At 34.8% G+C, this 27088-nt stretch overlaps 1 pseudogene; it reads right to left on the bottom strand.

Moving 5' to 3' along the window:
* Positions 1-1789: 1789 nt before the first annotated feature.
* Positions 1790-27088, bottom strand: LOC139845179 (cysteine-rich receptor-like protein kinase 26; annotated as a pseudogene).

The following is a 27088-nucleotide window of genomic DNA, read 5'->3' as shown; positions in this document are numbered from 1 at the left end:
GCACGTGGTTCACATCATTATCATCATAGTGCTACCGGCACGTGGTTCACACTCACAATCCACATCACACACATGTTATGGTACTACCGGCACGTGGTTCATACCATAACATTTACAAATAAATACGCCATATACATGAACGCATAATTATTCCACTCACCTTATGCCTTTGGTGATTATTAGACCAAGCTTGAACTCCAAGGTAACGTACCTAATTCACAAGCATATGATAAATCAATCAATTTGATCCAAACCCACATTACACACCATTCCTAGGTCATCTCGACCCATTTGAACACTTAACCCTAAATTGGGTCATCTTCACCAAAAACCCTAACCCTTGGCACTCAAGGCCTTCATACACATTAAATCACTAGGTTTTAACACTAATCACTAACCTTAACCAACCTTGGTCTATTTTGACCCATTTGACCCAATTAAAAGTCAATACACCCATTTGGGTCATCTACACCCAAATAACACTCATTTACACATCATTAAAGTGTTCTAACAATTTATTAGCCAATTAGGGTTCATTAACAACAATTATCACTTTTAAAACCCTAGCTAACCCATTATCGAGTCTACATGACCCAATTTACTCAAGAACACCCAATTTACATACAAATGGGTCTTAGTGTTCATCTTCAACACAAACCCTAACCCATACACAAAATCAAAGTAAGAAATTAAAGTTAGGACATACCACAACTATCAAAACGTAGCAAATGACGAGATGAACAACTTTAAAGCTTGCGATAAAACTCGAGAGCAACTTCTTCTCCTTCAAAGTGAGCTTTCTCACTCTATAATCACTCTCTCTCTAAAATTGAATTGGAGGGATAAGGTTGGTGGATTTTGGAGTAAATGACACTCCAATATCAGATCCCAAGCATTAAATCCGGCCTTAATGTGTTTTTACCAAAATGCCCTCATTTATAATAAAACAAAACAAAAGGAGCTGTCTGTGCGTACTTGCGCGGTGCGCCCCCAGGCCGCGCAGCGCGCACCTGGGCAAATTCTGATTCCTTGCTCCTTTTTAAATATAAAACGTACCCCGTCACTTTGTTAACATATATACACTATTTACAATAAATACACTGGTCTTACACAGATCCAGATGCGGCGCTTCTGGAGCTGTCACTTGAGTCTGCATCGCGATTTGAATCTGTTGGACATTTGAAACTGTAGAGATGCGGAGCATCGCCCCTCTGTCAGCAATTTGGCAAGTTGCAACCTTTACATCCGAGCATGCTTTGGCCTCCTTTCACTTTAGGTGCAAAGTTGATCACTTTACACCTAAAATTAGGGCTGTGATCATGCCAATACAAGGTGGAAATCATGGCTAGTTGGTTTATCTTTCATGATTGCTAGCACACTTGAAGATCAAGTTGAAGTTTCATGGTGTTCTTGTTTTCTCTATATATAGAACTCATTGTATGCAATTGTAACACACCACTCAAATATTCAGTAAATATACAATCTCTAGTTGGTCCGTGGACTAAAGCAATCACAACGATTGCATATAACCACGTTATATCTTGTGTCGTTCTTTACATTTACGCATTTATTATCTTTCGTTCATTAAGTGGGTTTGAGTGATCTTGTTGGAATCACTACTAGCCAAGTAATCTTGTAGAATTACTTGCGTTGTTTGGGTCCTAATATCCTAACAAGTTATACAAAAAAGTACACTTAAAAATTAAAACATCAACAATTTTTTAGCATATCAATCGAATACATTGAACAAATGTGTGTAACATATCTCAAGTGAATTCAGAACACCTATCTATCTAGCAACGATCTCGGATTTTGAAACCTCATTAACTGATAACTGAGACGATCCTGACTCTGACTCTATTGTTATAGATAGCGGCATTGCAGGATGAATGTTACTATGCCTGAAAAATGTTGGTTCTAATGGTACAGGAAGCGTGACAGATAAGCTACTATTAATCATAAGAATAACTGAAGCCATGGTTGGCCTATTGATAACATTTTCTTGAACGCATAATAACCCGATGTTTATACTTCTAACGATGTCGTGTATTGAACCTGATCCCATATTCAATCTAGAATCTATCAGATCTTGTGCCCTCCCATTTTTCCAGCTTTTCCATGCCTGAATGTAATAACAAATTTGCTTTCAGCATTCATGCTATACAATGAAACATAGTATTAACAAAATATATTTCTAGCATATAAATCTATCTGATCATTTCATTGGTGTATAAACATTTTCAGAGTCTGCTGTGTTGGTGGGAAACTTGTGTATAGTAAAATGGGTCAGAATTACCACCCGACTGGTTAGATGCCTGGGTCAAATTATCAGTCGACCCGTTTGATGTCAAATGAGTCAGAGTTACCACCCACACCATTTGATGTTGGATGTCATCTGCAATAAGGCTCGTCTAATAACCACATACCTTACTTATACTAAATCACTAACATGATAGATGTGGATACTTACAAAGCTAAGAAGATCTTCAATGTTGTCTCCAATTTGAAAAGATCGATTCTTTTGACCCGTTACGAGCTCTAATACTAATACCCCAAAGCTAAAGATGTCGGATTTCACCGAGAACTGGCCTTCCATGACCTATTCCGGAGCCATATAACCACTATAAGAAAGCATTTATTAACCACAGAAAATCTTATGCCGTTAAAAAGAACGAAAAGTCTTACGGGGATGTAATCATAAATTGTTTATTGAAAAATGTTGTAAACACTAAGGCCTTCCTTAATTGGTCTGGTTCCAATCACAATTTAAATGTAGTGTTAGAATTGAAGTGTTCATCAATTATAGCTATACCAACTCCAACATATTTTGTAATGAATTCGTCTAAAGATATTGTACTTACTAGGTTCCAACTATTCTACTTGTGTCACCATGAGTTTCTTCAGGTTTAAACAACCTTTGCCATACCAAAATCTGCGATTTTTGGGTTTATCTCTGCATCTAGCAAAACATTACTAGCTTTCATATCACGATGAATTATCCTTAGACGGGAATCTTCATGAAGATATAAAAGACACTTGGCAACACCTTTGATGATCGTAAATCGCTTTCTCCAATCAAGACGCAAACATTTGTCAAATATGGAATGGTTGGTGGATGTTGATCAGTAGGTGGATGACTTTCCTCATTAGTCAAAGTTGGCAGGCAACCTACCATTTGTTTTGACCACATGGTTTATCTACATATACATGCGTATGAATGCATGAATGGGTAGGTAGAATGCATGGTTCATTTCAAGTATAAATAGAACCATAAGCATGCTCATTTATGGATCCCAAAATCATTTCTTTCTTTCAGGTACTAAAAGAGTGAAATAGAGAGTTTGTGAGTAATCTCCTAATTACAAGAGATATAAAGATTAATGTTTATCCTTGTAATTAGAGAGAAGTGTAATTCTTATTATTCTTATTAGTGAAGCGTTTCTTTCCTTTCCCGTGATTTTTACCCTACTGGGGTTTTCCACGTTAAATCTCGGTGTTCTATTATTGTCGTTATTTCAATTATTACTAGCGGTTTGCTATAATTCGGTGTCGCTTTTCTCAACAAGTGGTATCAAGAGCTAAGGTTCTAATATCTAGTGTGTATTAATTTACTTATCGTATGCTCTGTGGTTGCCACAGGAGTGGATCGTCCACATCAGAAAATAAGTAAGATTAATTTCACTCGATAAAAGTTCCCGCGTACTATTTCTCAGAAAAATAGTATTGTCGAAAAGAAGATTGTGATTATAGCAATGTCTACAAAATTTGAAATTGAAAAGTTCAACGGGAGTAACTTCTCGTTATGGAAACTAAAGATGAAAGCTATCCTGAGAAAGGATAAGTGTTTGGCAGCCATCAGTGGACGTTCCGCTGAAGTCACTGATGAAAAATGGGAAGAGATGGACGGCCAGGCTATCGCAAATCTTCATCTGGCACTAGCAGATGGCATTTTGTCTAGCATAGAAGAAAAGAAGACGGCGAAAGAGATTTGGGATCACCTCGTAAAATTGTACGAGACCAAATCACTCCACAACAAGATATTCCTTAAGAGGAAACTTTATGCGCTACGCATGAATGAATCTACTTCAGTTAATGAGCACATTAATTCTTTGAATACTCTATTTTCTCAACTCGCTTCATTAAGTTTTAATATAGAGCCAAAAGAACGTGCTGAACTTTTACTTCAGAGTCTACCTGACTCGTATGATCAACTCATTATTAACTTAACCAATAATGTTCTCTCGGAGTATCTAGTCTATGAAGAAGTTGCGGCTGCTATTCTAGAAGAAGAAAATCGGTGCAATAACAAGGAAGACAAACAGGCCGGCTCATGACAAGTGGAGGCCTTATTGGTGTCAGGAGGGAGATCAACGGAACGTGGCCCAAGTGGGAGTCACAATCATGGTAAAGCGTAGTCTAAAAAGAAGAAGACCTATACATGCTACAATTGTGGCAAGAAATGTCATCTGAAGAAGGATTGCCGGAGTTTAAATAACTCTAATCCTCAAGGAAATATTGCAAGCATTTCAGAAGATGGGACTGCTTTGATTAGTGAACCAGTGGTAGCAAATGAAGGCAGAAAGACATTTGTTGATGTCTGGTTATTTGACTCGGGAGCTACTTTTCACATGACCCCTAGAAGAGAATGGTTCAAACAATATGAACGTATCTCAGGAGGATCTGTATACAGTTGCAATGAGCATGAACTAAAGATCATTGGGATTGGAGATATCATTCTGAAGATGCATGACGGTACAATTCGTACTATTCATGGTGTACGACACGTGGAGGGTTTAAAGAAGAACTTATTGTCTTTAGGACAATTAGATGATCTTGGTTGTAAGATGGTGATACATGAGAAGATCATGATAATCAAGAAAGGCGCGGATGTACTTATGAAAGGAGAAAAGGTGGGTGCTAATTTATACATTCTGAAAGGCGAGACGGTACAGGAATCGGAAGCATCTGTTGCTTCGAATAGTTCAAGTGATAAAGTTGTTATGACATGGCATCAAAAGCTTGGACACATGTCTGAGCAAGGTATGAAGATTCTTGTTGAAAGAAATCTTATTCCTGGTCTTACAAAGGTATCGCTACCTTTCTGTGAGCATTGTGTAATCAGCAAGCAGCATCTCCTGAAGTTTAACACATCAAATTCTAGAAGTAAATTAATTCTAGAATTGGTTCACTCTGATGTGTGGCAAGCACCAGTTCAATCCCTAGGAGGAGCAAAGTATTTTGTATCATTTATTGATGATTACACTAGGAGATGTTGGGTGTACCCAATCAAGAGAAAGGCGGATGTGTTTGAAGTTTTCAAAGTTTACAAAGCGCGGGTTGAACTTGAATCTGGTAAAAAGATCAAGTGTTTAAGGACTGATAATGGAGGAGAATACACTGGTGATGAATTTGATAAGTTCTGCAAACAAGAAGGTATCAAAAGGAAGTTCACGACGACATACACTCCTCAACAAAACGGAGTGGAGGAGCGGATGAACAGAACCTTGTTAGATAGAACAAGGGCGATGTTGGCAACTGCAAGCTTGGGGAAATCATTCTGGGCAGAAGCAGTAAGTACTGCCTGTTACGTGATAAATCGGTCACCATCAACTGCAATTGAGTTAAAATAGCCGATGAAAATGTGGACTGGAAAACCAGTTGATTATTCTGACCTTCATGTATTTGGAAGTCCTGTGTACGCAATGTACAATTCTAAAGAAACAACAAAGTTGGATCCAAAGTCCAGAAAGTGTTTGTTCTTGGGGTATGCTGATGGAGTTAAGGGGTATCGTTTGTGGGATCCCACAGCCCACAAAGTAGTCATTAGCAGAGATGTTGACTTTACGGAAGACAAAGATCTTGAAGATGTTAGCACTTCAAAAGAAACTACACCGATACAGGTTGGAAATGAATTTCATAAAGATTCTTCTGAAGCAGTACTAGAGCACGATGAAAATCAAGTAGTCGTTGATGAAGCTCCAGCAACTCGTACTTCTAATCGGGAACGAAAACGTCCAGGGTGGCACTCGGATTATATTATGGAAAGCAATGTTGCATATTGTCTTCTAACAGAGGAAGGAGAGCCAACAACTCTTCGCGAGGCACTGAATTATTCAGATGCATCTCAGTAGATGACGGATATGCAGGAAGAAATTGAAGCTCTTCATAAAAATCAAACATGGGAACTTGTGCCATTGCCGAAAGGTAGAAAACCTATTGGAAATAAATGGGTATATAAGATCAAGTGAAATGGCGTTGATCAAGTGGAGCGGTATCATGCAAGACTGGTGGTTAAAGGATATGCTCAGAAAGAAGGTACGGACTTTAATGAAATATTTTCTCCTGTGGTTCGACTTACAACAATTCGAGTAGTTCTAGCGATGTGTGCTACATTTGATTTGCATCTAGGGCAGCTAGATGTGAAAACTGCATTTCTTCATGGAAATCTTGAAGAAGAAATTTATATGCTTCAACCTGAAGGTTTTGAACTACAAGGAAAAAAGAACTTGGTTTGCAGGTTAAAGAAATCTCTGTATGGTCTCAAACATGCGCCGAGATGTTGGTATAAGAGATTTGATTCTTTCATAATGAGCCTTGAATATAACAGACTTTATGCAGACCCTTGTGCATATTTCAAGAGGTTTGGGGACAATGATTTTGTCATTTTGCTGTTATATGTAGACGACATGTTGGTTGCAGGCCCCAACAAAGATCGTATTAATAAGCTGAAGGCTCAATTGGCTAGGGAGTTTGAAATGAAAGACTTGGGTGCCGCAAACAAGATTCCAGGGATGCAAATTCACCGAGACAGAGATAATAGGAAGATTTGGCTTTCTCAAAAGAATTATTTGAAGAAAGTCTTGCGGCGCTTCAATATGCAAGATAGTAAGCCAATCTCAACCCCACTTCCTACTAATCTCAAGTTATCCTCCGTTATGTGTCCTAGCAGTGAATACGAGAGGAAAGAGATGTCTCGCGTACCGTATGCATCAGCAGTGGAAAGTTTAATGTTCGCAATGATATGTACAAGACCAGACATTGCACATGCAGTGGGAGTAGTTAGTCGGTACATGGCGAATCCTGGTAAAGAGCATTGGAATGCGGTAAAGAGGATCCTTAAATACATCAAGGGAACCTTAGATGTTGCATTATGTTATGGGGAACCGAAATTTATTGTCAAAGGGTATGTTGATTCAGATTATGCAAGTGATATCGATAAAAGTAAATCTACCACTGCATATGTTTTCACACTTTGTGGTGGAATAGTACGCTGAGTTTCAAAACTGTAGTTGATAATGCTAAAAACGAACATATATTTCATAGCATTATTCCTCAAGAAAGACAAGCTTTTAGTTGCAATTGTTCTATTTACAAGTGATATTCGTTTAAATAATAAAAGGTGAAGACAAAAGACAGATTCGACGAATTGAAGACGCAAACGACCAAAAAGCTCAAAAGTACAAAAGACAATAAAAAAGGTTTCAATTATTGATAAAAAAAGTCTCGAAATTACAAGAGTACAAGATTCAAAACGCAAAGTACAAGATATTAAATTGTACGCAAGGACGTTCGAAAATCCGGAACCGGGACCAGAGTCAACTCTTAACGCTCGACGCAACGGACTAAAAATTACAAGTTAACTATGTATATAAATATAATATAATATATAATTAATTATATTAATTATATATATATTATATTTATAAATAAAAACCGTCGGCAGAGAAAGACTCCAAAGGGACTGAGCTGTAAATTCATTCTCCGCGACTCGCGGAGTTTGAAGAGGATTTCACCGCGAGTCGCGGAGCCCCAAAATGAAATTCTGCCTATAAAGCCAACCGAATTTTGATCGCAAAACATAATCTTTTTTCTCCTCATTCATACGATATATATATATATATATATAATTTATATTTTAATTTTAATTTTAATTATAATTCTAATAATAAGGGTATGTTAGCGAATGTTGTAAGGGTGTAGGTCGAAATTCTGTCCGTGTAACGCTACGCTATTTTTAATCATTGTAAGTTATGTTCAACCTTTTTACATTAATGTCTCGTAGCTAAGTTATTATTATGCTTATTTAAAACGAAGTAATCATGATGTTGGGCTAATTACTAAAATTGGGTAATTGGGCTTTGTACCATAATTGGGGTTTGGACAAAAGAACGACACTTGTGGAAATTAGGCTATGGGCTATTAATGGGCTTTATATTTGTTTAACTAAATGAAAGTTTGTTAATGTTAATATAAAGATTTACAATTGGGCGTCCCTATAAATTACCATATACACTCAATCGGACACGATGGGCGGGGTATTTATATGTACGAATAATCGTTTATTTAACCGAACACGGGAATGGATTAATAGCCACTAGAATAATTAAAACAGGGGTGAAATTACATTCAAGGGTAATTGGTGTAATTGTTAACAAAGTAGTAAAACCTTGGTTTACACGCAGTCGATAACCTGGTGTATTCATTAAACAAAGTATTAAAACCTTGTTACAATTCGAATCCCCAATTAGTTGAAATATTTAACTTCGGGTATAAGGATAATTTGACGAGGACACTCGCACTTTATATTTATGACTGATGGACTGTTATGGACAAAAACCAGACGGACATATTAAATAATCTAGGACAAAGGACAATTAACCCATGGGCATAAAACTAAAATCAACACGTCAAACATCATGATTACGGAAGTTTAAATAAGCATAATTCTTTTATTTCATATTTAATTTCCTTTATTTTATATTTAATTGCATTTCTAATTATCGCATTTTTATTGTTATTTTATTTAATTGCACTTTTAATTATCGTACTCTTTAATTATCGCAAGTTTATTTTATCGCACTTTTATTATTCGCAATTTCATTATCGTTATTTACTTTACGCTTTAATTTAAGTCTTGTATTTATTTTTAATATTTTACATTTGGTTTTAACTGCGACTAAAGTTTTAAAATCGACAAACCGGTCATTAAACGGTAAAAACCCCCCTTTATAATAATAATATTACTTATATATATATTTGTATTTTTATAAAAGTAAACTAATATAGCGTTAAGCTTTGTTTAAAGATTTCCCTGTGGAACGAACCGGACTTACTAAAAACTACACTACTGTACGATTAGGTACACTGCCTATAAGTGTTGTAGCAAGGTTTAAGTATATCCATTCTATAAATAAATAAATATCTTGTGTAAAATTGTATCGTATTTAATAGTTTTTCCTAGTAAAATATAAACTATTTCGTATACCTTAGCTTTGACATCAAGTATTTTTGGCGCCGCTGCCGGGGAACTTTCTAAACGCCGGAAGCGCAACGCTAATAGAAAAAAAAAAGATTTTTAGTTAACTTTTATTAAAATTCGTTTTTGTAAAAATACGTTTTAATTATTCAAAAATATAAAAAGAAAAACAAAAATATAAGTATTTTTAAGATTTTTTTAAATATTTAAGTTGATTAAGTTTCTTTATTTTTATTTTAGTTTATAAAAAATATAAGTTTTATTTAAATATCTTTTATTTATATAAAAACAGAAAAAATAAAATAAATAAATAAATAAAGAAAAACGCGTTGAAATTAAACCTGTCAGTTGAAATTCTGAACCCCGCGACTCGCGGGGTTTGATGCAATAAATACCGCGACTCGCGGAGATAACCTGACACGCCGACAGAAGCCCTAATTCAGCATTAATTACGGTTAATTATTAATTATTATTATTATAACCCTAACTAATTATTATTATTATAATTACTTTTACTTTTTATTTAATTTATATATTTTAGTTAAATTAGTTTAATTAAATTGTAAAATTAGTAGTTTTATTAAATAAATAATATAAAAATAATATTTTTATAAAAATTGTACTTTTTACAACTTTTTGTATATTTTTATATTTTGTCCCTTTTTAATCGTTTTAGCGTAATATTTGTATTTTTAGCTCATATTTAATTTTAAACATAGTTTTTGCTATAGTCATTTTTACTCCTAGATTTTTAGGCTTTGCCGTAGAATTCCTTAAGTGCTTTTTCTTTAGACTAAGATTTAGGTGCTTTAGAATTTTGCGACGCCTTTTTAAGTTTTAGTTTCTTTTTAAGTTATTTCCATTTGGGATTTAGTTTTTCCTGTAAGCTTTAATATTTTTAGACACCTTTTACTATGTATCAATTATCATTCCAGTTAGTAATTTCAATTTGCGATTATAATTTTAAGTTAGTTGTAGTAATAAGATTAGGTTAGTCAAGTATTTTTAAGTTTTATAAGTTTCTTTTATTTTTTTCGTCACCTTTTATTTTTCAACCATTTTTCTTTTTCGATTTTTTTTTTCCGACGAACTCTTTTTCTTTCTTATTTCTCGCCATTCTAGTTTTTAGGACTTAGAATTTTTTCTACTTCTTATCTAAATTTTCTTAAAATTACGAAAATTTATTTTAAGTGGTTAAATTGATAGACATCAAAATTTTCTGGTTCGTAGTAATAGTTGGATTTGTACGTGGACCGGGTTATTGGAGCCAAACAGTCCTCAATTATATTGAGACCAAACGAATCCTGCCCCTCTGCTGCATCTTTTGGCTATTCGAAACGTGGGCAAAATCAGAAAAGTCTATTGATTGGATAACTTATTATAATTTTTCTTCCTTTTTAAAACTAATAGGATATTCAGTGAATGCACCGAGCAAGACGTTCACCACCTTTTGTACGTTCACCACCTGTAACTAGATCAAGACATTTAGCAAATATAACCGCCGTTGATTTTTCTTTAGAATCGTCATCCAGTAGACCAAGTACTTCAGTTCAAATTTCCGATAATCCATTTTTTGAACCCAACCTCACAATTGAGAATCCGGAGAATATTCAGGAACGGTTCGTAGATCCTGAACCACTAAACTTTCCTCCTGAGCCACCAATCATTCAAACAGAGATTGTTGAGGAACGAACCATTAAATCAGAATCATCTAGTGATACCGATTCAACAAATTCAATTATGGAGAATCTGGAACCTTTAAGTATGGAAGACCGAATGAGAGCTAAACGCACTGGCCAAGGTCACGCAATTACTCATCCAGACATTAATGCACCAGATTATGAAATCAAAGGACAAATTCTACACATGGTGACTAATCAATGCCAATTTAGTGGTGCGCCGAAGGAAGATCCAAATGAACATCTACGTACCTTTAATAGGATCTGCACACTATTTAAAATCCGAGAAGTGGAGGATGAACAGATATATCTCATGTTATTTCCCTGGACTTTAAAGGGAGAAGCCAAAGATTGGTTGGAATCGTTACCTGAAGGGGCGATCGATACATGGGATGTTTTAGTTGACAAATTTCTTAAACAATTCTTTCCTGCATCTAAAGCCGTAAGACTTCAAGCAGAAATTGTTACGTTCACACAGAAACCAAATGAAACTCTATATGAGGCGTGGACAAGATATGGAATTTATTAAGAGGATGTCCGCAACATGGTTTAGACACCTGTCAAATAGTACAAATATTCTACCAAGGATGCGACATCACTACAAGGAAAGACATAGATATAGCAGCTGGTGGTTCTATTATGAAGAAAACCGAAACTGATGCTTACAAAATTATTGATAACACTGCTTCCCACTCACATGAGTGGCACCAAGAAAAAGATATCGTTAGATCATCTAAAGCAGCTAGAGCCGATTCTAGCCATGACTTAGATTCCATTTCCGCAAAGATAGATGCTGTGGAGAGACGAATAGAAAAGATGACTAAGGATATTCACTCAATACGAATTAGTTGTGAGCAGTGTGGAGGACCACATTTGACAAAAGATTGTCTCAGTATTGAATTAACAATGGAACAAAGAGAGAATATTTCATACATAAACCAAAGGCCTGGAAATAATTATCAGAATAATTATCAACCGCCAAGACCGATTTACAATCAAAACCAAAATTATAACCGAAATATTCCATACAACAACCAACAAGGTCCTAGCAATCAACAAGTATCCAATAATACTTACAACCAGCAAAGACCGAATTTTCAAAACAAACCACCACAACAAACCGATGATAAAAAGCCGAATTTAGAAGATATGATGACAAAGCTAGTTGAAACTCAAACGCAGTTTTTCACATCTCAGAAACAAACCAATGAACAAAATGCTCAAGCATTTAGAAATCAACAAGCTTCTATTCAAAATCTAGAACAAGAAGTAAGTAACCTAGCAAGGTTAATAGGTGAAAGAAAACCGGGAAGTTTACCGAGCGATACAAATGCTAACCCCCGAAATGAAACAGCTAAAGCCATTACCACAAGAAGTGGCACAACACTTAAACCACCTGAAATACCTGTAACTTCTGATGAAGCCATTCCTACTCCACAAGAACCACAACCTGATCAAGATAAGGAAAAAGAACCGGTAGTTGAAAAGATTAATGAAGATAACACAGCTAAGGATAAACCTTATGTTAAACCATATCAACCACCACTTCCTTATCCGAGCAAAATGAAGAAAGAAAAACTTGAAGCCGAGCAATCCAAATTCTTGGATATGTTTAAACAGATAAATGTAAATCTTCCTTTCATTGATGTGATTTCAGGAATGCCTAGATATGCTAAATTCTTGAAAGATCTAATCTCAAATAGAAAGAAAATGGAAGAACTCTCGGCTGTTACTATGAATGCTAATTGTTCAGCAGTGCTGTTGAATAAGATACCAGAAAAACTATCTGATCCAGGAAGTTTCACAATTCCATGTTTTCTGGGTAGTCTTAGTTCAATAGAAGCATTAGCAGATTTAGGTGCTAGTATAAATTTAATGCCGTATTCACTATATGCTAAACTAGACCTTGGAGAATTAAAACCAACCAGAATAAGCATACAACTAGCCGATAGATCAATAAAATATCCTAGAGGGATAATGGAGAACATGCTAGTTAAAGTTGGTACTTTAGTATTTCCAGTAGATTTTGTTGTTTTGGACATGGAAGAAGATTCTCAAGTTCCTCTCATATTAGGAAGACCATTCTTAAACACGGCTAAAGCAATGATAGACGTGTTCGGTAAGAAACTGACCTTAAGTATAGAGGATGAGAGTGTTACCTTTTCAGTTGATAGAGCAATGCAACAACCACAATCTGCAGATGATACATGTTATTATATTCAAACTATAGATGCACATGCAGAATTATTAGAAGAATTTCCAGAATTACAAGGAACAGGAGAATGCTCTTTAGGAGAAGGTAATGAACCAATTGATGAAGCTGTAATGTTAGCTACACTTATAGCTAATGGATATGAACCAACAACAGAAGAAATTCAAATGCTAAAAGAAGAAGACAGATATCGATACAAATCATCGATAGAAGAACCCCCGAAATTAGAGTTAAAGCCACTTCCAAACCATTTGGAATATGCTTATTTACATGGTGAATCTGAATTACCTGTAATAATATCGTCTTCTCTTACTGAAAATGAGAAATCACAACTCATTTCTGTGTTGAAAGCTCATAAACCAGCCATTGCATGGAAGATTCATGATATTAAAGGAATAAGTCCTTCGTATTGCACACATAAAATCCTTATGGAAGAAGGTCATAAAACGTATGTGCAACGCCAACGAAGACTAAATCCTAATATGCAAGATGTAGTTAAGAAAGAGATTATTAAACTGCTAGATGCAGGTTTAATTTATCCAATCTCTGATAGTCCATGGGTAAGCCCAGTTCAATGCGTGCCTAAAAAGGGTGGCATGACTGTCATTACAAATGAGAAAAATGAGCTTATTCCTACTAGGACTGTAACAGGATGGCGTGTGTGTATTGATTATAGAAAATTAAATGACGCCACCAGAAAAGATCACTTTCCCTTACCTTTCATTGATCAAATGTTGGAAAGATTAGCCGGAAATAGTTACTATTGTTTTCTAGATGGATTTTCCGGATATTTTCAAATTCCAATAGCACCCGAGGACCAAGAGAAAACCACATTCACGTGCCCTTATGGTACTTTTGCTTACAAACGCATGCCATTTGGACTTTGTAACGCCCCTGCAACCTTTCAAAGGTGTATGATGGCGATTTTTCACGACATGATAGAAGAATGCATGGAAGTTTTCATGGATGACTTTTCAGTCTTCGGTGATACATTTAAATCATGTCTAGTTAATCTGGAACGAATGCTAATTAGATGCGAAAAATCAAATCTAGTACTTAATTGGGAGAAATGCCATTTCATGGTTAAAGAAGGCATCGTTCTTGGACATAAAATTTCAAAAGAAGGAATTGAAGTGGATAGAGCTAAAGTAGATGTAATTGCTAAACTTCCACATCCCACCAATGTTAGAGGAGTTAGGAGTTTTCTAGGGCATGCCGGTTTTTACCGACGTTTCATAAAAGATTTTTCTAAGATTGCCACTCCTATGAATAAACTCCTAGAAAAGGATGCGCCATTCATCTTTTCAGATGAGTGTATCAAATCTTTTAATATTCTTAAAGAGAAACTCACTAATGCGCCGATCATGATAACGCCAAATTGGAATCTACCATTTGAACTCATGTGCGATGCAAGTGATTTTGCAATGGGAGCCGTTTTAGGACAAAGGATTGAAAAACGATTTCAACCTATATATTATGCTAGTAAGACATTACAAGGAGCACAAACGAACTATACAACTACTGAAAAAGAACTCCTTGCTATTGTCTTTGCTTTTGACAAATTTCGATCATATCTCGTTCTAGCAAAAACGGTGGTCTATACCGACCATTCTGCTCTTAGATACCTATTTTCAAAACAAGATGCTAAACCAAGATTAATCCGTTGGATCTTACTCTTACAAGAGTTTGATATTGAAATCCAAGATAAAAGAGGAGCAGAAAATCTCGCCGCTGATCATCTTTCTCGTCTTGAAAATCCCGAATTAGAAGTTCTAAATGAATCAGCCATACAAGACAACTTTCCTGATGAATATCTATTGAAGATAGATTATAAAGAAATCCCATGGTTTGCAGACTATGCAAACTACTTAGTTTGTGGATTCCTTGAAAAAGGATTATCGTACCAAAGACGAAAGAAATTCTTCAGTGATATAAAACACTATTTCTGGGAAGATCCACACCTGTTTAAAAGTTGTCCCGATGGAATAATACGCCGATGTGTATTTGGAGATGAAGCTAGTAAAATTTTAAACCATTGTCACACAGGACCAACAGGAGGGCATTATGGGCCTCAACTAACAGCAAGAAAAGTTTATGATGCTGGATTCTATTGGCCTACAATTTACAAAGACGCACACCTTCTTTGCAAATCCTGTGATGCTTGTCAAAGGGCCGGAAAAATAAGTCAACGTGATGAAATGCCACAAAATGTCATCCAAGTATGTGAAGTATTTGACATTTGGGGTATTGACTTTATGGGTCCATTTCCAAAATCTCAAAATAATCTATATATACTCGTAGCCATTGATTATGTATCTAAATGGGCGGAAGCACAAGCTCTCCCAACTAACGATGCACGAGTTGTAGTCAACTTTTTAAAACGTCTTTTTGCAAGGTTTGGAACACCGAAAGCTTTAATAAGTGATCGGGGTACTCATTTCTGTAATAATCAACTTGAGAAAGTTCTTAAAAGATATGGAGTAACTCATAAAATCTCCACCGCATATCATCCACAAACAAGTGGACAAGTTGAAAATACTAACCGAGCTTTAAAACGTATTCTAGAGAAAACCGTAGGATCAAATCCAAAGGAATGGTCCATTAAATTGGAGGATGCACTCTGGGCTTTTAGAACAGCCTACAAAACTCCAATTGGAACCACACCTTTTAGACTTGTTTATGGAAAAGCATGTCATCTTCCAGTAGAAATTGAACACAAAGCATTTTGGGCTTTGAAAACATGTAATCTTGATTTACATGAAGCTGGACGTCTACGATTAAGTCAACTAAACGAATTAGAAGAATTAAGACATGAAGCATACGAAAATTCGTTAATCTATAAAAAAGAACGAAGAAATGGCATGATAAAAGAATCAGAAGTTCAAAAGAATTTAAAGAAGGAGACAGAGTTCTTCTTTTCAATTCACGATTCAAGCTATTTCCTGGAAAATTGAAATCAAGATGGTCTGGACCATTCATAGTCAAAAGAGTTTTCCCATACGGAACGATAGAATTAATAAATTCAAAAGGGATTGAATTTAAAGTTAATGGTCACAGAGTTAAACATTACATACATGGTCCGATGGAAGTTGACAACGAAGTTAATCACAATTTCGACACCACAGCTAACTAAGTGTGGGGAGAATCAAGTCTTTAAAGGATAATATGTATTTCTGTTAGAGTTAGATTGTCTGTTTTCTTGTAGTTCTCGAAAATGGAACCCGAATGGTCTTTCCCTAGCAGACCCTAAAGAACTAGTCTTCTCCCCCCATTCTGAATTTTTATTTTTTTTAGGTTTTTACGAAATGAAGACTGCCTGTGAACTAAACCATGGTCTAATGCTACACGCTTTGATCAGTAAAAGAAATAATGACATACTACCGAGTGAATTAGTATCAGTAATCAGAGAAAGAATGGACGGAGTTAGAAAAGAATCTAGATGCGAAGATAATAAGTTACAATTTGGTAAAGGAAAATCAAAATCCGCAGCGAAAAGAAGAGCACGACACCTAGAACGATGTCACAAATGCGGAAAATGGTCACATGGAGGTAAATGTTCAAATAATCAAACCTATTCAAATACCGAATTTGTTACTTTATGCAGAGACGGACCGTTCATATGTTTAGAAGAAAAGACACTGAATGCTCAAGGTTACGCCTATGTAGCCATGGAAAACCAATTAAACCGACTATCTTATGAATGAGATAGATCATATCACTAAGAAATCTATTCCACAGGTATGTCTGTACAGTTTTTATTTTTATTTTTATTTTTAACCTTTTGATAATAAACGCTAATTTGTTCGCTAAAAAGTATTAAATTGGTATTGAATAAAATTAGGTTTGGCGACCGAAATTATTGATATCATTCAAAAATTTATTACATCACTGCGAAATTTAACGTTTATTCTTAAGGTATAAATATCTTTAAACAATCAACCCAAAATATTTCAAAAATTCATCATGAGTTAAATTAGGTCTTGGAACCGAAATTACTTTACCGAAAAGAGGGGCGCATATTTTTGATAATATTTGATTGATTAAAGTGGGATAAAAAGACAAAAAGATTTTTAAATTTATTTTTACCATGTTTTTAAAATTAATATTTAAATCTTAAATTAATATTGTAAACTTTGTAAAAACAATATATTTAAAATTGTAAATATTTGAAAAATTAATATAAGTTTGGTATGAATTTATAATATGAATTTTTAAATTAAGTTTGGTGTGAATTTTTAATTTTTAAAATATGAATTTTTAATTTTATGCATTTCAAATTTCAAGTTTGGTGTGAAATTTTAATATTAATTTTGAATTTTATATTTAAGTTGTGTGAATTTAAAAACAAAAATTTACTTTATCTCATTAAGTTAAAATATGATTTTTAAAATTCGTCGTAAGTTGAAGACTAGGTCTTTGAACCGAAATTGCTTTACCCAAGGGAGGGACGAGAACTTTTATTATCATTATTTTTAATCTTATTGATTTAAAGTATGCCAAAAATATTAAAAAAAACCCAAAAATCTTAGCTTTTAAAACAATCGCTACAAAAAGACAAATTTTAAAATTTTGTCAAAGGACGGACTAGGACATCGATCCGAAACGACCTCGTCCTAAATAACAAGGGAAACAAAATTTTAAAATTAATTACTTAATTGTTCTAATAAGTTAATGATTATTAAAAAAAAAAATAAAAAAAATAAAAAAAATAAAAAACTCCGCGACTCGCGGAGTTTGGAGCTTAAATCTCCACGACTCGCGGAGGGACCAATTTACAGAAAAAAAAATAAAGAGCTGGAACAGATCAGTCCCAACTCCATAACTCAAAAACACAGCTGCGAAATACTCCGAAAAACCACCCAAAAACACCCCAAAAATCACAATTTTTAACCGTTAATCATCAAATCTTTTGCTAAAATCATGTTGAGAAGGATGCTATCTAAGAATTACTCAAGAAAAACGGTAAATTTCTACACCTAAACACCATTTAATCCGAAATTTAGTATTCTTGAGCAATTTTTTCCCCAATTTGATTTTGATGCTTTTTAGTGTAATTATGCTTAAATTGTTTATGTATTATGCTTGTATAACCTAGATTGATGCTGTTTAACATGATTAGAAGCCTTAAACTTCAAATTTTGAATAATCTAGGGTTTGTGTTCTTGAGCAATTTGGGGCTTTTTGATATAAACAGGTTATGGCCGATTTTTGTCATGAATTGTTGCTAAATTGAGTAGTGTAACATGTTTAGGTAATTAAATGATCCAAACTTTGAGCCTAAATATGATTTTGAGAATTAAAGTGGACTTTTTCAAGTCTAAAAATTCATGAACTTGATTTTTGAAAGATAATGCCATTTGAGACTTGTTTAATTGCTAGTAATGATTATTTTGACATGTTATTTGAGTTGAATGCTTATGAACTTGGTGAACATTTTCGTATATGCTTATTTGAAAAAGTGTAGATTTGATGAAAATATGAAAATAAGCTTAAAGTTTGATATAAATTGATAATGTCATTGTAATTATTTTGATTGATGATTTTGCTGACACTAATGCATATTTGGATGCACAAAAATTGTGTTTGATGTGTTTTGCAGAATGAAAGGGGTGAATCTTCATCCCAAGCCCGCAATGCTCCTGCTGAGAATTTGGAACAACAGGAGGTGGATAACTACTACAAGCAGGATATACCTCATCCAGTCATGACCTTTTCTGATATGCACTTGGAAGAGTTGCACCCGAACCTGAGATTTGACAGACTTTGGATAGATTATCCAAAATATCAAAGGGGTTTGCATACTCTTCATTCTAAGATTGTTGAGGTACCGAGGGTCATAGAATGGGGACCCTTAGAAGCTGTAGAATTGGCCGGGCCAATTAGGGAATTACTTGTACAGAGGTATGGTAATTCTTCTTTTAATGACTGGGTACGTTTATTCACCATACGTAGACCTGTATATAAAGTATGGTGTGAAGAATTATTATGTAGTATAGAGTTGAATGATCGGGTAGCTAGTTTAACCGATCGTTCTTTTATTAGATTTTTGTTAGGCGGTTCGATGCGCCACATGTCTTTACTAGACATGGCTCAGGCTTTACGTATATATACACCTGAGGAGTTAGCATCTGCCGATTGTAGAGGGTTGATACTAAACGGTAGAAAGATAGATGAAAATTTTGATACACACGGTGTGTGGAGTCAAATGACAAGCCATCACCGTTTCAAAGGGGGAAATTACTCTTATTTGGATATAGATAGAGCCGAATTAAGAGTGATTCATAGGTTTTTAGCCAATTCGATTACACAAAGGGGTAAGAACAAGGAAAAAGTAAATGAACAGGATTTGTTTTACCATATGTGTATTCGAGACCCACAAAGCGCTGTAAGTATACCATATTGTGTGGGTTATTATTTATCAGCTATGGTTCGGGGGATGCGACCACATAGCATAATAGGAGGTGGTATTTTTATTACTTTGATTGGTGAATATCTCGGTGTGGATATAAGTCGGGGGGGATTATTAGTAGAAGAACCGGAACCCCGCGATACTATAGGTTTAAATGTATACCATGGTGCGAAAGTTTTGAAGAGGCGAAATAACGCCGCAGTACGATACATGGTAGACATCCACAGGTGGAGAGAAACCAACAGCAAGGTAATGTAGGAGGGGGGAATGAGATGCAAGAAATGCATAGGTTTATAGCTTCTCAGGAATACGAAAATGCTAGACAGAGAGCATTTGAAGATTGGCAAGTTCATCAGAACCAAATCATAGCTCATTGCCAACATATAGGTAGAAACTATATTCCTACACCGAAACCCATCTTCCCTCCCTGGTCTATAGAGATGCAGCCACCGTATCCTACGTATGACCCTGCCGAAGCATTCTATAGCACCTATGGTTATGCCTGGAACCCCTATTGGTACCAATATCATCCTTAGTTTACTTATTTTTTTTATTTTGTAATTTGTAATGATTGATACGTTTAATACTTTTGTTAATATTGTAATCATTTTTATAATTATCTAACTTTTATTCTTAGATTTTAATAATTTTTGAATGTGGGGTAATATACCAAACTTCAAAAATATGTATATATGTTTGCAAGTTTATCTTATGTACACAACAGGGTAAAACAACGCATTTTCAAAGACTGGCATTAAGTTCAGCAAAAGCAACTAATTTTGACGACAAGATGCAAAATATATGTGAAATAACAACAAGACGGAATGAACAAATGATGTGCACCATTTATCATTCAGCAAACAAACGCCAATATATTTGGAAACTTTGGTAAAAATTTAATCATTTTCACACAAATCACCCTCAATAATTTAAATTGTTACTGATTTCTTGCAAATGAGGGCATTGCAAGATCTTAAGTGTGGGAAGGGGTTAAATTCTTTCGGATTTTAAAATTTTTATCTTAAACACTTGGTTACCATTAAAAATACTAGTAAAGCAGTAGTTGTATTAGAATCTAGTGCTCTCTGATAAAAAAAGAACAGCCCTAGTCTTATATACTGACTACCCAATTCTAGTAAAATTTTTTAAAATTTTCAATTAAATGAACTAAAAATCATGTTTATACATATTTATGAACGATAAAACTAGGTTTTAACACCGAAATTATTGTTACCTCGGAAAGGACATAAATTGAGAAACAAACTAAAATGTTAAAATTCATTTAAAATGGAATAGAGGACGATAAAAAGGAAAATAAAAGCCAAGTGTGGGAAAATTTACCAAGTTATCTTAAACATATGTCACATATATCTGTAACAAATAACTGAAAATACTTTTGCTTTGGACTCAACTAAACTGTTTTACCCGATGAAAGAAAAGAAGAGATGGATCTACACGATGAATCAATTCCATCATTAAAAGGAAGTAAAGTCTTCCGAAAAAGACACGCGCTTCTTGATTTAGGTCAAGAAGTTGTCGTCCAGACCAGCTGTAGGTTGACGAAAAATCTAGAAAAGTCATCACTAAAATCAGCAGGAAATCCACGGACCTCAGCATTAAACAGGGTCGCCAAGTGGTCAGATTTATCCTAACCATGAGAAGGATTTATCTTGTAAAATGGGGGGGCACCATGCAAATTAGCTGGATAAGACTAATGAATCAGATCCCCAGAAAGGATAATCTCCTTAAAGATTAAAAATCAGCTTTTAAGACTGATATTACTCAATCCTAGAGATTGACCTTAAAGATTGAGAATTACAAACTCATGGAATTCAATGATATCTAAACTCGAGCTTGAACGAGAAAATATTTTGATCAAAATTACAAACCGATTTGTTTTCTGAAAACCCTATTTTTAATGCGTTCATTATCATTGAACGAAAAATCCTAGGAATTCACCTGGAATTCATTAGGTCACCTGAACTAAATCGGGTGTCAACCGTAAGAACGGTGGTTGCATAGCATGGTCAAAGACAGGACCTTGTGCCATACCGAAAAATTATAAGGGTGAGCTTTACTATTGCTCCTACCAAGGATAGTAATTGCGTCCGACACATTATAGACCATAATTAAAAGCATGTCAGGGGACATTGCCTTAACAGTTGCTTGTTCAACGCTTTCCTTTACAACCGGACGGTAGTTTACCGGAAGGTAATATACGGAACAAGTAAACTGGACGTGTTGCTTTCCAAATACAAGGTTAGCAAGTGGGTGACACAAAACCATAAGTTTTGAGCTAAAATTTTCAAATCTGAAACCCACCAAACCCACAAAAATATTTTGCAAACACCGGTAAAGGGTTATCCCGAAAAACTTATCTAGGGTAAAAACTAGATTTAATTTTCAAAAGATCAAATGTTTTCATAAAGATCCAATTTCCTTAATGGATCTAAATTTTTATAGTCATGTGGGACTGTAAACCATATCGTTACTACCATTGTTCATACCACCGTATAGAAATCACTGATGTACAAAGTGTGAAGAATAAAGAAGTGATTCTAGTATTTCAAGACGATATTGCTTGAGGACAAGCAACGCTCAAGTGTGGGAATATTTGATAATGCTAAAAACGAACATATATTTCATAGCATTATTCCTCAAGAAAGACAAGCTTTTAGTTGCAATTGTTCTATTTACAAGTGATATTCGTTTAAATAATAAAAGGTGAAGACAAAAGACAGATTCGACGAATTGAAGACGCAAACGACCAAAAAGCTCAAAAGTACAAAAGACAATAAAAAAGGTTTCAATTATTGATAAAAAAACGTCTCGAAATTACAAGAGTACAAGATTCAAAACGCAAAGTACAAGATATTAAATTGTACGCAAGGACGTTCGAAAATCCGGAACCGGGACCAGAGTCAACTCTTAACGCTCGACGCAACGGACTAAAAATTACAAGTTAACTATGTATATAAATATAATATAATATATAATTAATTATATTAATTATATATATATATTATATTTATAAATAAAAACCGTCGGCAGAGAAAGACTCCAAAGGGACTGAGCTGTAAATTCATTCTCCGCAACTCGCGGAGTTTGAAGAGGATTTCACCGCGAGTCGCGGAGCCCCAAAATGAAATTCTGCCTATAAAGCCAACCGAATTTTGATCGCAAAACATAATCTTTTTTCTCCTCATTCATACGATATATATATATATATATATAATTTATATTTTAATTTTAATTTTAATTATAATTCTAATAATAAGGGTATGTTAGCGAATGTTGTAAGGGTGTAAGTCGAAATTCTGTCCGTGTAACGCTACGCTATTTTTAATCATTGTAAGTTATGTTCAACCTTTTTACATTAATGTCTCGTAGCTAAGTTATTATTATGCTTATTTAAAACGAAGTAATCATGATGTTGGGCTAATTACTAAAATTGGGTAATTGGGCTTTGTACCATAATTGGGGTTTGGACAAAAGAACGACACTTGTGGAAATTAGGCTATGGGCTATTAATGGGCTTTATATTTGTTTAACTAAATGAAAGTTTGTTAATGTTAATATAAAGATTTACAATTGGGCGTCCCTATAAATTACCATATACACTCAATCGGATACGATGGGCGGGGTATTTATATGTACGAATAATCGTTCATTTAACCGGACACGGGAATGGATTAATAGCCACTAGAATAATTAAAACAGGGGTGAAATTACATTCAAGGGTAATTGGTATAATTGTTAACAAAGTAGTAAAACCTTGGTTTACACGCAGTCGATAACCTGGTGTATTCATTAAACAAAGTATTAAAACCTTGTTACAATTCGAATCCCCAATTAGTTGAAATATTTAACTTCGGGTATAAGGATAATTTGACGAGGACACTCGCACTTTATATTTATGACTGATGGACTGTTATGGACAAAAACCAGACGGACATATTAAATAATCCAGGACAAAGGACAATTAACCCATGGGCATAAAACTAAAATCAACACGTCAAACATCATGATTACGGAAGTTTAAATAAGCATAATTCTTTTATTTCATATTTAATTTCCTTTATTTTATATTTAATTGCACTTCTAATTATCGCATTTTTATTGTTATTTTATTTAATTGCACTTTTAATTATCGTACTCTTTAATTATCGCAAGTTTATTTTATCGCACTTTTATTATTCGCAATTTCATTATCGTTATTTACTTTACGCTTTAATTTAAGTCTTGTATTTATTTTTAATATTTTACATTTGGTTTTAACTGCGACTAAAGTTTTAAAATCGACAAACCGGTCATTAAACGGTAAAAACCCCCATTTATAATAATAATATTACTTATATATATATTTGTATTTTTATAAAAGTAAACTAATATAGCGTTAAGCTTTGTTTAAAGATTTCCCTGTGGAACGAACCGGACTTACTAAAAACTACACTACTGTACGATTAGGTACACTGCCTATAAGTGTTGTAGCAAGGTTTAAGTATATCCATTCTATAAATAAATAAATATCTTGTGTAAAATTGTATCGTATTTAATAGTTTTTCCTAGTAAAATATAAACTATTTCGTATACATTAGCTTTGACATCAGTAGTCAGTTGTGGCGACGTCAACGACAGAAGCAGAATATGTAGCAGCTACTCACGCTACGAAAGAGGCAGTATGGTTGAAGATGTTGTTGGAGGAACTCGGGCACAAACAAAAGAATATCACTTTATTTTGTGACAACCAGAGTGCATTGCATCTTGCAAGGAATCCGACATTTCATTCAAAGACAAAGCATATACGAGTTCAGTATCACTTCGTTCGTGAGAAAGTGGAAGAATGAACCGTGGATGTGCAGAAAATTCATACTGATAATAATGTGGCTGATTTTCTAACAAAGTCAATCAACCGTGACAAGTTTATTTGGTGCCGTTCCTCATGCGGCCTAGCAGAGACGTAAGCAACATCATTGGCAAGGAAGGATTATCGTGTGAAGACTGACTGAGCTTCAATCAAATCTTCAAGTGGGAGATTGTCAAATATGGAATGGTTGGTGGATGTTGATCAGTAGGTGGATGACTTTCCTCATTAGTCAAAGTTGGCAAAACATACCTAACACTTTTGGTACGCAACCTACCATTTGTTTTGACCACATGGTTTATCTACATATACATGCGTATGAATGCATGAATGAGTTGGTAGAATGCATGGTTCATTTCAAGTATAAATAGAACAATAAGCATGCTCATTTATGTATCCCAAAATCATTTCTTTCTTTCATGTACTAAAAGAGTGAAATAGAGAATTTGTGAGTAATCTCCTAATTACAAGAGATATAAAGATTAATGTTTATCCTTGTAATTAGAGAGAAGTGTAATTCCTATTATTCTTATTAGTGAAGCGTTTCTTTCCTTGCCCGTGGTTTTTACCCTATTGGGGTTTTTCACGTTAAATCTCGGTGTCCTATTATTGTCGTTATTTCAATTACTACTAGCGGTTTGCTATAATTCGGTGTCGCTTTTCTCAACAACATTTCACATGATCTACAAACAACAGTATTAAATATTTACATATATTACTATATTAGCAGCTACGGAGTATTTATTAAAGTATTTCTACAAATGTTATGTTGGTCACAAACTTGTGTGTCCTTCATTCGAAAAGTTATTCATAACTTGATGCAATTAGTGACATTGTAGATAACTTTTATATTAGTTACAACATTCATAGCTGAATTACACTATGCAACTTACCAAATAGAAATTGATCAAGACTTGCGTTTGGCAAGAACTCATAAACAAGTAATCGTTCGCTTCCTTTTATGCTAAAACCAAGCAGCCTAACCAAATTTCTATGTTGAAGCTTTGCAACCAGAAGAACTTCATTCTTGAACTCTGTATCTCCTTGTCCGGAACCGGTTGCAAGCCTCTTTACTGCTATCTCACGACCATCTTCAAGCACACCCTATATTTATAAACAGTTAAGTAATATACCAATTACATATCCACTTTTTGCATATAACCATCCCAAGGTAGCCGAGTGGTTGGGCCCTAACATCCTTGCAAGAGGTCTCAAGGTTCGAATCTTAGGGTGATCAGGGAAAGGTTAGAAGTAGCCACGGAGTAATCCTAATGGGCTGGGTACAGTTGAGTATGGGGTTGGATTAGGGTATCCGAACACGGAAAACCTTAGAACTTTCTAAATGTATCTAATTGTTTATACATACCTTGTAAACTCCCACAAAACCACCTCGTCCAAGCATGTTATCTTCTGAAAAGTCATTTGTTACAGCTTTCACTGTATTAAAGTTGTACTGTAAAGATTCAATAACGCCCATTTCCAATGTTTCAGCTAGTAGAATGGAAAAAACGACCGAGTTAGAGATAACAGCTCAAACAATTATATATATTAACGATGTTCAACAAAAGAATGAAGCTGATCATAATTAATGAGAGGCGTATATGCTAGCTTCGCTCTTACTCTCTCGATGTTTGTGTTCCTTCTTGTTCCTCAATCTCATGAAGATACAACATGAAGCAATTGTTATGACTGCAATCACACTAACGATTGCTATGATCACATTTCGGACCGTGTTTTTCTTTTTACCTGTGAACACAATTATAAGTGTGAGTTTGTCACGGTAATTGCACATAACAAGAATACACAAATCTTACTACATCATTAATGATTAATGCACACCTGAGGATGTCGATGAATTTGATGGTGGCGGCGAAGATGGTGCAGGCGGAAGTATTACTAGAGCAGTGTCGTTGAAAAATTTATGTGTACCGTACCGCAAATTACAGATAGGTGCACGAATTGTAAGAACAGCTTTTCCATAAAAGTAAGTCGATATCTGATCGAATAAATATTGTACACAATCAGTACACTCCTGAGTCGATAAGTCAGGAGTGCATTGCACAAGCGCATAAATGTTTGAAAAATCCGGTCCTCTGGTGGTCCCAGTGGCAAACTTTCGTAGCGCACCACCAGACGCAGCCTCACTTTGCAATCTCTCTAATAACGGTCTCAGTGCCCCATTAAACCCTGAAATATCTGTTACGTTACGTACAACAGAGTTGTACGTATAAAAGTCTATTTTGGTGTTTCCTAGTAGAGTTTCGTTCTTGTAATTTAACGAACAGTATGCGTAGTAAGCTATTACTTCAACTTTGTTGGGGCAAACTTGTTGAACTTTTACAATGGAATCATTCAAGCAAGTTCGACATGCATCTGGAGTGACGTCACCTCGACATAGGGCCATGGAGCTGACATCATCCGTGCCTGAGCCGGTCGAGAAATTGAAGAAACCAAAACCGTTGTTGGTTGATGGGAGGTTTGAATATGTGGTTTGTAGATTTCTAGCAAACGTACTGTTTTCGGAAAAATTACCAATGGTTCTTCCACAATAGGGTTGAGCTAAAGTTGTATTAGTACTAATTAATAAGGATATGAAAATGAGAGACAACCATAAAAGAGTAGTTCTAATTACCGTTATCATGTTTTAGTTCTAAAACAAGAGCGAGGA

Source organism: Rutidosis leptorrhynchoides, chromosome 4 (genome assembly GCF_046630445.1).
Source record: "Rutidosis leptorrhynchoides isolate AG116_Rl617_1_P2 chromosome 4, CSIRO_AGI_Rlap_v1, whole genome shotgun sequence".
NCBI classification, from domain to species: Eukaryota; Viridiplantae; Streptophyta; class Magnoliopsida; order Asterales; family Asteraceae; genus Rutidosis; species Rutidosis leptorrhynchoides.
This window is presented reverse-complemented; position numbering and strand designations above follow the sequence as displayed.